Source organism: Narcine bancroftii, chromosome 5, assembly GCF_036971445.1.
Source record: "Narcine bancroftii isolate sNarBan1 chromosome 5, sNarBan1.hap1, whole genome shotgun sequence".
Taxonomy (NCBI): Eukaryota; Metazoa; Chordata; class Chondrichthyes; order Torpediniformes; family Narcinidae; genus Narcine; species Narcine bancroftii.
In genome coordinates, this window is record NC_091473.1 from 27,445,304 (window position 1) to 27,464,627 (window position 19,324).

Sequence of the window (19,324 nt, forward strand, 5' to 3'; positions counted from 1 at the left end):
CATGACCTATTGTGGACACTCATTATTGCCTCACTTGTCAGGAAAGTGCAACAGCGAATGTATTTCCTGAGAAGATTGAAGCAGGCAAGGCTACCAGCCACCATGAAGTCAACCTTCTATTAGAGCTCTATTGAGAGCATCCTGGCCAGCTGCATCACAGTACTGCAGAGAAATGGATTGGAAGTCAATCCACAGGACGATAAGTGTGGCAGAGAGGATCACTGGAGTCTTCCTTCCACCCATCGACATGATCTACCAGGATTGTTGTCTGAAGTGGGCAAGCAAAATCATTGAAGACCCCTTCCATCCTGTGCACACAGCATCTTTCAGCTGCTCCTGTTGGGAAAGAGATACAGGAGTATCAAAACCAGCACCACCAGGCTAAGGAACAGATTTTTCTCAGTCAGTGAGGGATTGCTGAATGACCAAAGGAACTGCTTACACTAACCATTCAAGACTCTCATTTGTACAAAATAAAATGTATTTATTTGTTTATTTATTTATTTATTTGTTTGTTTCTTTGTTTGTTTGGATAAAATACTTGTCCTGTCTATGTATTCTTTGTCTGTATGTATGTTGTGTATGTATGTATGTGTATGTATATCTGCATGTTTTGCATTGAGGAGCGGAGACTGCTGTTTTGTTGGGTTGTACTTCTACAATCAGTTGACAATAAACTTGACTTGACAGTATACCATTTTCTTGGGCATGTATTGGTCACAAAAAAAACCAGAAAGGCCACATGACAATTATATGGTAGCCAGGATGGAAATGAACAAAAGACTAAGGAGAGCTTGAAAGGGACACGAGAAGTCCTTGGCAAGAAGGATTAAGGAAAACTGTAAAGCGTTCTATGCTTAAGTGAAGAACAGAACATTGATGAGTTAAAAGTGGGCTGCTTGAGGATAAAAGAGGCAACATGTGCCTGGAGGCAAATGAGGTTGAGGAGGTCCTAAATGAACCCTTTGCTTCAGTATTCAACCGAGAAAAGGACCATAGTCAAGGTGAGATCACTTGATAGTATCATATGGATCTGGGTATAGAAAGATGGCATGCTGAAGTTCAAAGTGGTTAATCATGAGAAAATTATTTATTATTTAAGAGACAAATATATATTTTCGAAGATATGGAACCCTTATTTACAAAATATGGGTGTTAATGTTTTTGTTGATGCTCTAACATTCCCTTTCTCCTTAAGGTCTCGGTATACAAGAAAATTTTAAGTAATAGGTACCCCTGTTGAGGGGCTATTGTCCCTTTCTTACTCTTTTCTCTCTTTATTGGTTGCGGAATAGAAGAGGGAGGGAGGAGAGTTTTATTATTTCTTTTTATATGCCACATGTATATGCATTATTTTTTTTTCATTATGTGCTTTATTTATATTTTTAAAAAGTGAGGTCAGAATACAACCATCTGATGTGCTGGACCAGGTTGTGATTAAGAAAGAGTAAGTGCTGGATCTTCCTAAAATCATAATGATTGATGATTCTCTGGGACCAGATGAGATATTCCCCAGGTTGTTATGACTTGTTCATAAAGTCATGAGGCATGGGATCGATGAACCTTGGCTATGTGGATACAAATTTGGCTTGCCTGAAGAAAACAGAGAAGTAATGGATGGAAAGTATTCCACCTGGAGATCAGTAACTATAGTACAGCAAGACCACAGTCTGTCCTGGTCGGCAGCAGAACGTCGAGCACTGTCACACTAAGCTCTGGTGCACATCAGGGCTGTGTGTTCAGCCCTTTCCTGTTTATGCCAGATCCAGCTCTAACAGAATCATCAAGTTTGCAGATGTCATGACTGTATTTCTCATTAGCAACAATGATAAGTCACACGCGAAAGGGAAAAAGTGGAAAATCTCATGAAAATGGTATGAAATTAAAACAAACTGAATCTCAATGTGAACAAGTCATTGGAGGTGATTGTGAATTTTGGGAGGACCAGAAACAACCACCTTCCACTACACAAAAATAACACAGTCATGGAGAGAAAAGAGAGCACAAAGTTCCTCGGACTCCACTTAACAATTGACCTATACTGGACACACAACATCTCCTCACTTTTCAGGAAGATGCAACAATGACTGCACTTCCTAAGAAGACTGTGCTGGGCAAGACTACTGGCAACCATCCTGTCAAATTTTCTACTGGAGCACTATTGAGAGCATCCTGGCCAGCTGTATCACAGTGTACAGCATCAATCCACAGGACCCTAAGAGCAGCAGAGAGGATCAAAGGAGTCTCCCTCCCCCAATTCCCCTTGCATACATAATCTATTAGGATTGCTATTTGAAGAGGGCTTGCAAAATCAATAAAGGCCCCTATCACCCTGCACGCAGTCTCTTCCAGCTACTCCCATTTGAAAATAGATATAGGAGCATCAGAGCCAGAACCAGCAGGCTGAGAAAAAGGTTCTTCCCACAAGCAGTGAGATTGCTGAATGACTAATGAACTGCTCATACAAACCCTTTGTGATACTACTATTTATTCAACAATATTTTTCTATTTTTATATTTGTTCATACGAACTGCACATGTATCATTTGTATCTGTTATACCTGTATGTACGTTTGCATGTTTTTGCGCTGGGGTCTGGAGAATGCTGTTTCGTCGAGTTGCACTTGTACAATCAAATGATATCAAACTAGGATTTGAGAATTTGCCCACAATTTAATAAGTGGATACTATTAATAAACACAGATCCTTTAAACATGATCTCATATTTCCCATCTATGATTTAATTTCATTTTATGAAAAAAATGCTTTTCTTATTTAACTCAACTAGATTCTGCTTCTCATGGAATAATGTCATTTATTTGTAAAGATTTTGCACAAATGCTCTGATAGATGTTGGACATTGAACAGGACAGGCCCTTCAACCCAGAAATATCAGTGCCCAACATGATGCTCAACTAAAACTAAAACTGTTTCCTGCACATAATACATAATCCCTCTATTCCTTGTATATTCATGTGTACATGATATAACTAAATTTGTTTGAGCTTGGTTATGTATAACACATGGAAACATGCCACTCAACACATGTCATTATGATTGTATTTATGGCCTACTTTTGGCTTTTTTTTACCCTCCTTCATTTTATCTTCAAGCTCTCTCATTGGCATGTAGTCAGTTCACATTAACAATTCTGCAGTGATCCAAATAAAACTACTCATCAAGTTGATTTAAATGATTAGAATGACTGTTGAAGTCATCAGCAAAGGAATTTAGCTATTTGTGCATCATTTCCAAAATTGTACATTTAAAGTGCAAAATATTCTTGAGGCATGAAGCTAACTCCAGAAAAGTATATTGTCAGTGATAAACTTTTTATGTGTTGTTGCACCAACTGTTCATATTAAGTCCATCTCATCTGTAATGATGTTTGTTGGTTGAGTTCTGTATCTCAAGGACTGGAAGATTTGCATTTTTTTAGTTTGGTCTTTGTCTTGGTAAGTAAATAAGGATTGATCTTTTGAGTGTTTTAGTATTTAGTATGTCATTTATGCTTGTTCAATCAGTATAATTTGATGATATAATTCTGTGTCTATGTCAGTGGAATAGATTGACTTAAAGAGGGGATATACGTTGAATTCATTGATATTGGACAGCAAGTCCTCTGTTGTATCATTAGTAGATCGGCTTTAGTGGAGAGAAAAAAAATCATGAATAGCATGCTGTCAATATCCATAGGTAGCCAAATTAGAGTGTTCCACAGTTTCCTCAAACTGATGGAATCTAACCATGTAATAAGTTTGGAAAAAAAAAACTCCATGGAGTTAACTATGTTGATGAACATGGGTAAGAATCATTTGGCTGCAGTCTCCGAACATCACACTTGATAGCTGTACCCGTACTTGATACTTGATATTGATCTAGTTAAGGATAACCATTATCAGCTAACTTGTGGAAATCTCTTCAAAATAACCTGAAATTATTCCAAATTCTGCAAAAATTGTCTATTGCTGACTTTGATTCAATAATCCCATAGATTTTCATGGCAAGCCCAACTTTGAAGAATAATTTATTTTTTTTCATAAAATGACATGTTCATGGTAAAAATATAAGCAACTATCACAGTGAAGCAAAGAATGTATTTTATATATTGGGAATGTGGCACCTTGAATGCTTGAAGACAGGTATTTCAAATGTAAGTTTTCTTTTCAATGAATACTGTCATTTTATTTCATTCAATGTTTAATGTGAGTCTATAGTCATACAAATATTTGAACAATGTACAGATACACTGAAATTCCTACTTGTTAAATGTAAAATATTCCAACTACAATAGTAAAATTTTATGAGCATAAATGCAAGACAAAAAAACAAAGAATAGATAAATAATATTCATAATTGCAGTTAGTGCAAGAGAAAGAAGTGATGTTTCAGTAGTGGAGATGGAGATTTTGGGTTTTATGATTAAGTTACATGAGGAATCAATCACTTGTAAAGAATGTTAGTTGAAGAATGGCCTACGATAATGAAGATCCCAATTAGAACATCAGAACTGTAATGTTCACTCAAACATGGATTTTAACCTAATTTGCATGTATTACAAATCCCACATGTTCTTACCTCACAAAATCTTGCCAATTGGTTGAGAAACTAAATGCATTTGAGGGTAGGCTTTGTAGATTTGTAAAAGTGATTTCACTTGGCTCTAGTTTTGGAGAATAGCATCATTATCTGGCATCCCTGAAGAGATAGTTCATTCATTTTGAACAACTATATGAATCTGTTTTAAGTTAAACTAAGCTTGTGACTTCCACACTGGAATTTGTCCTACATTATACTAAGCGGTGAGGAGAAAGAAGGGGAAAAAGGCAAGAGGGTGTGAGGAGGGGAGAGAAAGGATAAGGAGAGAGAGCAATGAGAGGGGGAGTGAGGAGAGAGAGAAATTAAAGATGGGGAGAGAGAGTGCAAGGAGGGGGAGAGAGGACAGGGAAGAGAGAGAGTGAGTTGAAGGAAGGGAGAATGAGGAAAGAGTAAGAGGACAAGCAGAGGGAAGAGAGACAGTGAGGATCAAGGAGATGGAGGGAGAGAGGGAGAGTCAGGAGAGGAAGAAAGTGAGAAGGGTGAGGAACAAGCAAGAGAGCAAGAAGGGAGGAGAGAGCAGGGAGGGGAGTGAGAGCGAGCGAAGGGTGGGGAGAGGGGAGAGAGCAGAGTTTGAGGGGAGTGAGAGAGAGAAGGGGAGGGAAAAGCAAGGGAAGAGACAAGAGAGTATATGTGAGGAGAGAGATTGGGGAGAGAGCAAAAAAGGGAGAGAAAGAGCGAGGAAGGAGAGGGAAAAAGAGAATGAGAAGTGGAGAGAGAGAGTTCTGTTGTACTTTACAACATTATCACCCAGATCTTTCATGGAGAAGATGATAAACAAAAATGAACCCAACAACATTTGCTGAGGCACATCACTAGTCACAGATGTCCAGTCAGAGAGGCTAATCCTCTACGACCACTCTCTGGCTTTCCCATAAACCCAATGACTGATCAAAATTACTCCCCCTTCCTGGATGCTAAATGACTGAACCATCTTTTCCAATTTCCTATGCGGGACCTTGTCAAAGGTATTACTAAGGACCATATTGACAACATCCTCAGCCTTTCCTTCATCAACATTTTTGGTAACTTCTACAGTTTCAACACAATCCTCTCACAAGGTCCAAGGGAATATCTTGTCAGGACCTGGGGACTTATCCACCTTTATTTGCTTCAAGACAGTCAGCACCCTTCTCATCAGAGTAGTCATCCAAGTATGGAGCAAAAAGAGATTCGGAAATTGTAATGGATTTTTTGAATCTGTATTTACTCTGGAGGTGGACACTCTCTCGAGATTTGAGGCAAATCCTGTCTTCAGTCCATGCCCTCCATACATGGATGACCACTCTGATCTTCAAAAGGACTAATTATGTCACTTGCTATCCTTTTGCTCTTAATGTAGGAACTCTACAGATTTCTTTCACCTTCAATTTTAAATTTAGACATACAGCACCATAACAGGCCATTTTAGCCCACAAGTCGATGCTGCCCAATTTACTTCCAATTCACCTACTCCTCTGGTGCATTTTGAAGTGTGGGAGGAAACCAGAGCCCCCAGGGAAAACCAACGCAGACCTTGCAAGAGCGTACAATCTCCTTACAATGCAGGATTTGAATCCCAGTTTTGATCGCTGGCACTGTAAAGATGTTGCGCTAACTGCTACACCAACCATGTCTGCTAGACCCATCCAATGTCTTTTAGACCTCTTAATTTCATTTGTTTCTTTCCATTTCTTACACTCCAAGTAACTCTTTTGTTTCTTGCTGTTATTGCCTGCTACATACCTCCTTGTTCTTCTCAACCACTGCTTCAAAATCTTTCAAAACCCAAGGTCCTTGTTGGTCTTGCCTTTCTTCTGACAAGAATATATAAACTGAAGTCTCAACATTTCATCCTTTGATGACCTCCATTTACCAAGTACATCTTTGCCATAAAACAACCTGTCCCAATCAACATTTGCTAGATCCCTTCAAATTCCATCAAATTGAGACTTTATCCAATGTATTGTACTATCTCCATTTGGTACCTCTGTATATAGATTAAGGGTACTTTGCTGAACACATTTGACAAACTTCCATGCCGTTACAGTATGGGAGTCCCTATCAATGTGTGGAAAATTAAAATGACCTTAAATCATATAATGTAATGTTTCTTGAAACTATCTGCTATCTTTTTAGAAATTTGTTCATCTGCTTATGATTTATGGACAAAAATAAAATCCTATTAATGTGATTATCCCTGTCTCATTCCTCAGTTCTACCCATATAGCTTAAAACATGGGCTTAGTCTGTCCTGTCTTAGCACTGCTGTGATAGTTTCCCTGACTAGCCCATGTTTAAAACAATAGTTATCCCAGTAGATTCAGTTGCCAGTCCTGCCGCACCTCCAACCAAGTCTCACTCATGGCTAAAATATTATAACTCTACGTGCTGATCCATGCTCAAAGCTCATCTGCCTTTCCTTACAAGAGATAGAAGCACTCAGAATATTATTCCTACAAAGTTCAACCTTTCTATTTCTGTTCTTGTCTGCAAGCTGAACATTTTTTTTTGCATAAACACTACTATATCTTTTGGTGCTTGTTCCCAACCCCCTGCATTGCTAGTTTGAAACCCTCCCTTCCCCCACCACCCAGAGCAGAACAAGCAAATATTCCCACAAAGATATTGCTCCTGCTCCAGTTCAGATGCAAACAGTGCCACCAGGTCAGTTCTCTTCCCTAGAAGAGAATCCCAAATGTTCCAAAAGTCTGCAGCCCTCCCACATGTATCATCTCACTAGTTACATATTACAATGCATTACTCTCCTATTTCTAGTTTCATTAGCTCATGGCACAACTAATAATCCAGAGATCACAACCCTGGAGATCCTTTCTGTTAACCTAGGACCTCATCAGCCTTCTTATCCATGTCATTGGTCCCTACATCTGGCTGCTCACCTTCTACTTCAGAATACTATAGACTCGATCCAAGATGCATGCCATCTGCTAGTCTCAATATTTGTTCACACAAATTTCAAAGCTGTTCTTCTGACCATTGAATCCCCTATCACTACAGCTCACCTCTTCTTCCTTTTCTGAACCAGGGCCAGACTTCGATCTAGAGACTTGACTAAAGAGGCTTATTCCTAGTAGGTCATCCTCTCAACAGCCACAGGGATGCTCTGCACTGACTGCCTATTTCCTTTCCCTCTCCTAAAGGTCACCCTGCTACCTATCTCATTTCTCTTGGGTGTAACTACCTTGTATTACTCTCTCTGCCTCTTGATTGATCCAGAGTTCATCCAGCTCCAGTTCCCTGATGTGGTCTGTAAGGAGCTCTAGCTAGATGCACCTTACAAGCGTACTCCTCAGGGTCATTGGAGTCTTCACTAATTTCCCACATTCGACAAACAGAACATAACACTGCTATGCTAGCATCTTTTTTAAGCATGTGCTGCCCATTCTTCATTGCCATTGAATTGAATGATTTGCAAGGCCATGTCAACTGCATGACATAGCCTTAGGCCTAGTCACATATGGTTAAGCATTTCAATTGATGAACCAATTTTTGCAGTCATAATTGGTAAGACTTTTTCTTTTAGATTTCAGATTGAAATTCTACAGATGCTATGATGGGTTGAATTCCAAACTCCAGAGCTATGCACTCCCTGACCAGTAACAAACTATTATTCCATTCTGTGTTTTGATATCACATCCTTTCCAAGAGCTTTCAGCAATTTTCTCTTAACTGATAACAAGTTAGTTATTGACTTGTTTCATCTATCTCTCTCATTTATTAAATAGTGAGGTAACCAATGCAGCAACTATTCTAGAATCGGTAGAATTTTGGAAGATGATGATTAGAATGTCTGCTATCTTCTCAGTTTTCTCTTTCAAAACACTGGAATGCACATGAAAATGGTAAAGTTTGGGAGATGATTGGGAATCATTTGAAAATATAACATTGTCAGATGAAGGTTGGTATTCTACTCTTAGCTTGATTAATGATTCCTCATTTTGTACAAGGCATTATTAATTACAGTTTAAGGTGGTTCATAGAATGTATATGTCTAAACTCAAATTATCTTTTTATGCAGATGTTCATCCACTATGTGAAAAGTGCAAAAATTTTGAATCGGATTCAGATGTTTTGGGAGTGCCCCAATTTAGCAAAATTTTGGGAAAATTTTAATTTCAAAACTTTATCAATGATTTTTAAGATCAAAATAGAACCATGTCTTTAAAAAATGTGGTAGATTTTTAATTTATATTTACAGTACAATTTCAGTTTCAGTGATCAGCAGTGGCCAGCATTTTTTTTTTGGTAAGAATTAAACTTTATTTTAATGCTTTAAAAAGCCTTACATTTTGTTCTTTGTTGTATAAACACGGTTACAGGTGACTTGATGTTTGATGCTGGGCTATTTTTTCTCCAAAAAAATCATTTATCTGAAATGGGCCCAATCCTGACCATTTCAGATAATCAGAGTTGAACTGTAATTTGTGATATGAATATGATATGACCTTTTTGTTATAGTAGAAGACATTGCATGTAGGATTTGTATGTTAAACAATAAAAATATCTTAAAAAGAAAAGGAAAGGGTAAAGAACTTTAAAATCTTAGGTGCCAACATCTGTGAAAATCAATCTTCATGTTGATGCAATTATGAAGAAGTCTTGCCAGCAGCCATTCTTTGTTAGGAGCTTGAGAAGGTTTATTAAGACACCAAAGACTCTGGCAACTTTCTGCTTATGTGTCATGGAGAACATTCTGACTGGTTGCAACATTGTCTGGTATGGAGATGCCAAAGAACAGGACAGGAAAAGGCCACAGAGAGTTGTTAACTCAGCTAGTGCCATCATGGCATTTGTCTTCACCCCATGAGGCAGTATCTCAAGAAAGCAGCTTCTACCATCAAGGACCCTCACCACCCAGGCCATGCCTTTTTGTCACTGCTACCATCAGGGAGGAAGTACAGGACCCTGAAGACAAATGCCCAACATCACAAAAACAGCTTATTTGCCATCACCTTAAGTTTTCTGAATGGACAATTAACATAGACATCACCTCATCTTTTCTCTTCTTTTGTACTAATTTACAAAAATGTATTTAAGCAATTTTGCACTTGTAAAGCACAATAACACTGTCATAAAACAATGAATTTTATGACATGTATTCATGACGATAGATTCTGATTCTAATGTTTTAAGTTCCTAAAGTTCTCTAGCACTATTTCTTTACTAATGCTAATTCCCATACCTCATCGCTCTGACCCTTGGTTCTCCATCTTTTCAGGTTAGAGTTTTATTTTGTGACTTCTTTCAGCAAAAGAGAAAGAAAGTATGAGTTCAATATCATTCCTATGTCTTTATTCATCATTATAAATTCTCCTACATCTCTCCATAAGGGACCCACATTCGTCCTTATTCATCTTTCTCTTTTCACATACAAATAGATAGTAGTTTTTGCACATCAGTGGAAAAATGATTATGATCAGTCTTTGTATTTTTTTGCCAGTTTCCTCTCATCTTCAATTTTTAAAATTTTTTTTGAAGGGACTGAATAATATGGAATTTTTAATTCCAAGCTCTGGCTAATCTTCATCCATGTTTCTTTAGCAGAAATACAAACATTTATTTATACAGTATGCATTTTGGCCATTTATTTGTTTGACTTGCAAATCTAAGGTGTATTTTCACAAGAAGCCTATGAATTTAGTTTGTTAACTCTTTTCTGTCCTCTGAATGTGTTGCTTGCCTTGTTTATTCTGCTAATTTAATATTTCCAACATTTCAAACTTTAGCTTCCTAATTTGCTTGTCTACCTTTGAACACATTTCAGATCGCCATCTCACATCAAGTTAATTAACCTTCCCAAATACATGAGAAAGCTAATGATGTAAGGATATTGATTTAACGTGAAACAAATCTGAGTTTCCAGGCTTCCATTGTTCCAAAAGGAATCTGCAAGTCTCCGAAATGTGAAGTCCTTCTTCCAACACTTTCTCTCCATTCAAACATTTGCTTGAAACCTTTTATTTAAATTTTGGATCTTGTGGTTGGGCATTTTAGAAATTGGTTGAATAATTATATTCTGGGCTGAGCAATAAGTAATACTATTATTGAAGAGCAAGTTTTGCAACATATCAAAGGAATGAACAATATTACAGTGAGAGGAAGAGCAAGAAATGGAAACAATTTAAAAATAAGAATGAAACTTAACAAAATGTCTTTAAAAAGCCAACTTTTCAGATGAAAATAAACAAATTGGTTCTCTACTGTTCTAATGGTTAATTTGCTTTTTATCACCTGTTTCATTTTTACAATTTTATAATTACTGAATTTTCCATTGCAAATAGGAATAGCATGAATGTAACTCATTGAAGTTCATGCAATTAGTATTTTTCACCATACGTGAGATATCATTGGTATAATGTTTCTCTATTGTGGGGAGCTGTCTGATGGAGGACCTCAGTTTTCTTCAGGCTTACTTCCAGGCCAAACATTTTGGCAGTTTCTGCAAAACAGGACGTCAAGCGCCCCATCGGGCACACAAAACTCAAAACGGTCAACCAGTTTACCTATCTCGGCTGCACCATTTCATCAGATGCAAGGATCGACAACGAGATAGACAACAGACTCGCCAAGGCAAATAGCGCCTTTGGAAGACTACACAAAAGAGTCTGGAAAAACAACCAACTGAAAAACCTCACAAAGATTAGCGTATACAGAGCCGTTGTCATACCCACACTCCTGTTCGGATCCGAATCATGGGTCCTCTACCAGCATCACCTACGGCTCCTAGAATGCTTCCACCAGCGTTGTCTCCGCTCCATCCTCAACATTCATTGGAGCAACTTCATCCCTAACATCGAAGTACTCGAGATGGCAAAGGCCAACAGCATCGAATCCACGCTGTTGAAGATCCAACTGCGCTGGGTAGGTCACGTCTGCAGAATGGAGAACCATCGCCTTCCCAAGATCGTGTTACATGGCGAGCTCTCCACTAGCCATCGTGTCAGAGGTGCACCAAAGAAGAGGTACAAGGACTGCCTAAAGAAATCTCTTGGAGCCTGCCACATTGACCACCGCCATTGGGCTGATATCACTTCAAACCGTGCATCTTGGCGCCTCACAATTCGGCGGGCAGCCGAAACTTCCTTTGAAGAAGACCACAGAGCCCACCTCACTGACAAAAGACAAAGGAAGAAAAACCCAACACCCAACCCCAACCAACAAATTTTCCGCTGCAACCGTGTCTGCCTGTCCCGCATCGGACTTGTCAGCCACAAACGAGCCTGCAGGTGACGTGGACATTTACCCCTCCATAAATCTTCGTCCGCCAAGCCAAAGAAAAGAAAGAAGAATGTTTCTCTATTCTCTCGCAGTGCTTTCTGTGCACTGGGTTAATATTTTTACGTGCCATTTGGCTTTATTTTTCTGTGTACTTCTTCACAAATAAAATTTTAATTTTATTCAATTAAAAAATCCATTCAATTATTTAACAACTTAAATGGGCAGCACATTTGGTGTACCGGTTGGCGCAACGCCTCTACAGCACCAACAATTGGGACTGGACCTAGATTCAAATCCCACGCTGTCTGAAAGGAGTTTGTACATTCTCCCTGTGTCTACATGAGTTTTCTTTGGGGAGCTATGTTTTCCTCCCACCCTTAAAAATGTACCTGGGTGTAGGTTAATGGGATTTAAATTCGGCAACATGGATTTGTCAGGCCGAATTGGCCTGTTACCATGCAGTTTGATTTTTTTTTAAATTAACGTCTTTGCAAAAGTCTAGTGGAATAAGAAGGTATACTTTCATCACTTATCGTATGCTCTTCCCTCAACACAGTTCTTGTTATAGTTACGGTTACATTGCCTAGTTGTTCAAGGATCATTTGGGATAATTATTGCAAGCTTTGTGTAAATCACTGATTTTTATATTCTCTGCTGTCAAAAGCATAATAGTCAAAATGACCTTTTTGTAAATTATGTGCACCCATACACTTCTAAATAAGCTAGGTTATGGACTCTTTTACAGAGAATAAGTGAAAATTAAACTACAGAATCTGCTGCATTGTTAAACTGCTCAACAAAATCACACTGTGCTTTTTCCTGTCACTCAAACTTCTTATAGCATTGGAATAATTCACAATATAATTTAAAACTCAAAAGTGCTGGAGAAACTCAGTAGGTCATGTGGAGTTCTTTATGACTATTTTCATTGTTGTCCATATTTAAAAGTATAATTTCTCTCAATACTTTTGTCATATTTGTGTTGGACCTAAATTATGGATTAATTCCTTAATTTTTGAAGAGACTGTATTTCATGCTCCATGTATTTTAATAATCTATACACCTGTATGTGGTCCAGACATCAGTAATGGAGTCTTGCAGCATGGAAACAGGCCCAGATTGTCCACACTGACGACATGCCCTCTTGATTTAGTCCCACTTGCCTGCATTAAGCCCATGACCCTCCTTCCAACATGTACTTATCCAAGTGATTCTCAAATGAGATTCTCCTATTCCAGGAAACATCCTGTCAAAATTCATTATTTTAAAGATGTCAATAAGACTCCCTCTCAACCTCTTACACTCAAATGAAAACAGGCCTAGCTCTTCCAGAGTCTCATGAAAACTCCAACAAAAAGAAAATTATTGTGAATAATTTGAAGTACACTACTTTGTGCAATTAAACTTTTCTACTCATGGTGCTGCTCATTTCTTCCTGGCTTGATTGGAATAAACAGGGTTCCCTTCATAGTTATATGGGAGTTGAGGCCTGTTGTGAAAAAGTTGAATAACCATTAATTGGTGCACAAGAAAAGGGGAATGTTCCTTAGCATTCCATACCCAAGTTATCATGCGAACAGCAACTTTAGCATGATACATGGTGCAGTTGTCATTATTGTTTTTTTTTTTAACATTTCTCACTTGGGAATACACCATATAAAAAAAACAAAATCAGCAATGAATTTTACTAAAGCCATGCTTGTTTTGAAACATCATACAGAGAAAAATGGCCCTTCAAGCCAACTCCAGCATTTGATACGATCATGGTTCATCTATCTCAATATCATGTTCCTATTCTTCCTATACCTTGATCCTTTTTTTTTCTAGAAATCAACTTCCCTCTTTTCTAAATAGATTTACTGGTAATAATTTGGCTTCCACTGCCTAATGTTAGAGCAAATTCAAGAGTTCTGAGTGTAGAAATTTCTTTCTTTGTTTTACTCTAAATGCTGAGATATGACTCCTTCCAGGGAAAATATTTCCCCCTGCATCCAGAAAGTCTGAGAGAATTTTTAAGAGGTTTTATTCTTCTGAACTTTGACAAATGTGGACTTAGTCAATTCAATTTAAGATCATAAGACCATAATTTCTACTGATACAAATGTCTAGCCCAAAAATAGATTGGTGGACCTTTGAAGCAATTCCACCGCAATGAGCAGAATACACGAAGTGTTTCAGTTCTCTAATAAATCCATTATTGTTTGTTTAATACTTGTAAGACTGTTTGTTCAGTATTAAGCTTGTATCACTTCTTCAGAAATCATACAGCTGTCATGACAGCACATTCACTTTTGATGCACAGAGAGTCTTGAAGGATGAAACCTTGCAGGCCATCAGGCGTTGATGTCGTACCTGGTATGGTACTAAAAATCTATGCCAACCAACCAGCTGGGGTGGTCATGGATGTTTTCAATCTCTCATTGCTGTAGTTGAAGGTTGCTACCTGTTTTAAAAGAGCACCTCTCATACCAGTGCCGAAGAAAGAGCAGAGGGAGCTGCCTCAATTAGTATAACCCAGTAGTGCTCATATCTACTGTGATGAAATGCTTTGAGAGGTTGCTTATGGTAAGAATTAATTTGTACCTAAGTAAAGATCTGGACTCACTATAATTTGCCTACTGTCATAATTGCTCCATAGCACTGGCTCTCCACTCACCCCGAGATCACCTAGACAACAGCAATATGTACATCAGGCTGCTTTTCATTGACTACAGCTCAGTTTTCAACACCATCACGTATTCAGTACTGAAAGATGTTCTTACTTTGGCCTCAGAGAAATATTACAGGGGCGCTAGCTTCCGTAAGGATTCTCATTGATACCGTTGAATTCTTCTTTTCAAAGTGAGCATTACAGAGTCTCCGATATGTCAGTGGTTGGACCTCTGACCTTGTAAACCAAAGGTTGTGAGTTTGTTCCTCGTTGGGACCTCATTTCTGTGAGGGGTGTTGGACAAAGTGGTGACTCTCTGTCTTCCCTACGGTAGACAAAGTTGAGTAATTTCATGTATGTTGCATTCTAAACACAGTTTGACATGACAATAATTTAACCTTTAACCATTTAGAGTTGTTCAGCTCATTGGATCGTGAAAGATCATAGCCATTTATGGTGTTATGTCTTGCCTTGAAGGATGTAATGGTCAGCAGGCTGGCGAGTATTTGACTCTTTTTCTAACTTCACTCGGAATTGCCTCATTGTTCCTGAGATAGCCTTCTATAGGTCATACTTAGGCTTCCTCTAGAGATCTGGATCGGCAGTCTAAAATGCCATCAACTGGTCCCTCAGCAGCTTGCGAATCCTTTGATTTAGCTATGGCTTTTGGTTGGGGTACTCAGTATGTGCGCATGAACTCACACTCATCCACATGCCAACCCTGGCATGTTCATTAAAGTTTGAAGATGAGTCTTTGAATATGGTCCATTCCACCAATTTAAAGCAGTCCTGCAGGTACTCATCAACCTTCCCCAACTATCCTTTCACTGTCTTCACCACTGGTTCTATAGTCCTCAGTCTCTGTTTGTAAGCAGAGAGTAGAAGTACAGCCAAGTGATCAGACTTGCCCCAGTGTGGGCATGGGGTGGCTTGGTTGATGTTCTTATTGGTGATCTAACAGTAGTCAAGTATGTTGGTGATAATTTGTCAGAGACTTCTTCAGAACCTGAAATATTTACTCCTCCTTTCCTTCAAGGTTGGGATGATTTGCTGAGTGTTTCCAGCATTTTGTTGTGTTTGTAACTGTCATATTTACTTTTAACATTACCATCATTCAAGTTGAAGTTTATTATCATCTGATTGTACAATATGTTAGAGTTCTGTGTTGTGTACTGACCTATGTGTTGTGTGGTTTTATGTTAAAAAGTGACAGTTTGCCTTTGAGAGCCAAGGTGAAAGTGGACTGCTGAGAGAGTGGGAGATGGACTGAGCATGTACAAAAGATGATCTAGAAATTTCTGGACTTGGAAGACAAACCACCACTGAGGCCCAAGCAAGAGTCATTGTCTGGGAGGGAGTTTAGAATGTTGGGCATTTTAAAAGGGAAGAACATTCCGAAGGCAGCCAGAAGGATCTGGACCAAGCCATTGTTCCTCTCTGCAAGCAACACAAGAAGACCACTTCAAATTTTGTGTTCTCTCTCTCTCTCTCTGTGTCTCTCTGTCTGTCTGTCTCTCTGTCTGTCTGTCTCTCTGTCTCTCTGTCTCTCTGTCTTTCTGTCTCTCTGTCTCTCTGTCTCTCTGTCTCTCTGTCTCTCTGTCTCTCTGTCTCTCTGTCTCTCTGTCTCTCTGTCTCTCTGTCTCTAAGATCTTTTGGCTTCAGTTTACCAAACAAACTGAATTTTGTTTATGATTTTTACTTCGATTGTGATTGAAGTTTTGTGAGTCTTGTGTGTTTTGTGTCTAAGTATTTTTCTGTGGGCTGGTTGGAAATATAACTTAGACTTTGATTACATATGGTATATATTTAGGCTGGGAAATTCATTAGTTTTACTCTGTTATAGAAATTTGTATATTAACCAATGGGCATTGTTTTAAAAGGGGGGATTTTGAATTAAAGTTTGAAGGTGAAATTTTGTTAATAAAGTCATTGTTCATCTCTACCCCTGTGTGATATGCCTTCTTTGTGGTTGCTGGTTTGATCTTGTGACAAGTACAACCCAACAAAATAGGTGATTGATGCAAAAATGTCAAATGCACAAAGAGATATAACAGTCAAGTGATACATATGCTGTACATATAGGCATGCAGGAAGATAAATATTATTTCATATATAGAGACTAGGAGGGTTTGTCCAAGCAGTTCATTTGTCTTTCAGCATATTCACTGCCTGTGGGAAGGTGTTTCTCAGACTGATGGTGCTGGCTCTGATAGTCCTGTACTCTTTAGCTAGTGGCTAAAAGATGCTGTGTGTGAGGTGGTAGGATCCTCAACAATCCCTCTTCAAACAAAGATCGTGATGAATTCCATTTTGGAGGGAAGTAGGTAGAGACCCCAGTGATTCTCTCTCCCTCTCTTATGGTCCAGTGGATTTATCTCCAGTATAATGCTCAACAGCTGTGGTTTTCAAACTGTCCCCCTGAACTCACATTCCACCTTAAGCAATCGCTATGCCATAGGTGCACTGTTATTAGTAAGGGATTGCTTAAAGTGGTAAGTGAGTGGGAAAACAAGGCTGAGAACCTCTGCTCTAGACCCAATTGTTACTGAAATATTTTGCTTGATTAAAATTGTCATTGGCCCATTTTCCGTTGGAGTCATGAAACTGCGTGCATAACAAGTCAATTAGATATGATTAAAACAGGAGTTTTCAAACTTTCTTTCCACTCACCTACCACCTCAATAAATCTCTTGCTAATCACATAGCCCTTATGGCATAGGGATTGCTTCAGGTGGAGTGTAAGTTTAGGGGGGCAGTTTAAAAACCACTGCATATTAGTACCAGATTGTGATGCAGCTGGCCAAGATGCTCTTAATAGAGTTTCTGTAGAATGATGACAGCATGGTGGCCTGAGTCTTCTCAGGAAGTGCAGTCACTGTTGTACCTTCTTAGCAAATGAGGACATGTGTGTCCAGGATAGCTCAATACTTAAGTGGACTCCAAAGAACTTGGTGCCCTCTACTCTCTCCATTGAAGAGTTACTCATGTTTATTGGAGGGTGGTCTTCTCGGATCCTCCTGAAGTCCACAATCATCTCCTTTGTCTGATTCATGTTGAGACTCGGGTTGCTATTCTCCCATTGTTGTAGCTGATGAGGCCAACTACTGTTGTGTCATCTGCACTCTTTTGGAGCTGGATCTGGCATTGCAGTTGTGGGCCAGCAGTTGAACAAGAGTGGGCTGACCACACGGTTCTGAGGTGCACTTATGCTCAGCAATATGGCGCTCAATGTTCTGTCGACCAGATAGAATGTGGTCTTTCCATTTGGAAGTCCAGAATCCATTTACTGAGAGAGGTGTGGAGTCCCAGCAAGCAACCTCTGTGAAATTACCATGTTAAAGGCCAAGCATATGAGGGAACATTTTCCAGGTGAGTCAAGGAGTGGAGGGATAAGTCTATATCATCATCAGTGGAACAGTTCAGTCCGTAGGTGAATTGAAATAGGTCCAGCATCTCTGGAAGTTGTTCTTTGATGTGTTCAATCACCAGACACTCAAAGCATTTCATCATGGTGAAGGTCAGTGCCATGGAGCAGAAGTCATTGGGTCTTAATACTTTCTTCCTCTTTGGTACCGGGATGATGGTGGCTGTGTTGAAAGCTGCATGGCACGTGGACTGCTGCAGTAATATGTTGAAGATGTTCATGTGGACCTCCTTCGGTTGCTCTGCACAGTCCTTCAGTACCCGATCAGGTATGTTATCTTGTCACCATCAGGTACTCGACCTCTGCTGAACATTTTCTTCTTTCTTTCTTTGGCTTGGCTTCGCAGACGAAGATTTATGGAGGGGGTAAAAGTCCACGTCAGCTGCAGGCTCGTTTGTGGCTGACAAGTCTGATGTGGGACAGGCAGACACGGTTGCAGCGGCTGCAGGGGAAAATTGGTTGGTTGGGGTTGGGTGTTGGGTTTTTCCTCCTTTGCCTTTTGTCAGTGAGGTGGGCTCTGCGGTCTTCTTCAAAGGAGGTTGCTGCCCGCCAAACTGTGAGGCGCCAAGATGCACGGTTTGAGGCGATATCAGCCCACTGGCGGTGGTCAATGTGGCAGGCACCAAGAGATTTCTTTAGGCAGTCCTTGTACCTTTTCTTTGGTGCACCTCTGTCACGGTGGCCAGTGGAGAGCTCGCCATATAACACGATCTTGGGAAGGCGATGGTCCTCCATTCTGGAGACGTGACCCACCCAGCGCAGCTGGATCTTCAGCAGCGTGGACTCGATGCTGTCGACCTCTGCCATCTCGAGTACTTCGACGTTAGGGATGAAAGCGCTCCAATGGATGTTGAGGATGGAGCGGAGACAACGCTGAACATTACTTCTTTACAAAGGGACATTTGTGCACCAGCTCTTGTGTCTTGTCTGCAGAAAATGCCTCACAGCAATTTATATCAGAAAAAGGTAAACCGTTTCATTGAACCTGTTGAAGCTGTCTGAATGGATTTTTTTTGTATTTACCAACAAGCACTGGTTCTTTGTGCTGATTGGAAAATCCAGGTCATTGCTTTCGCTCACTGAGATGGACACATGGAACAAACAAGCAGCAAAATCCTTTAAACCTCTAAACCTAACATGTTAACAGCTGGATTGAAGAGAAGGAATTTTTTTTTTAATAAAAAATTCATGTGATGTTTTCTGATGTCAACATTTTTTATTGAATGCAAATAAGGTGATTGTCGTTGATGGACTTTGATGTTTGGAAAGAAATGTGACATGACCATTTTCAAAGATATTTCTACCATTGGTTACTTCTGTCTCAGGAAATGGTTTGCCACAGTTTTGTTCAGGGTGGATGAGTGGGGAGAAATTATCAGGAGCAAATTAATTGTCCAGACTTTCTCAACTGTGTAGCCTCAATTAGCCTCCAAATCC

The 19,324-nt window shown here is 39.4% G+C and overlaps 1 protein-coding gene across 36 annotated transcripts in view; it reads left to right on the forward strand.

The window, feature by feature from the left end:
• The window catches only part of LOC138763207 (contactin-4-like), a 2,221,540-nt gene that overhangs the window by 1,824,051 nt on the left and 378,165 nt on the right, over positions 1-19,324 (forward strand). The window lies entirely within an intron of this gene.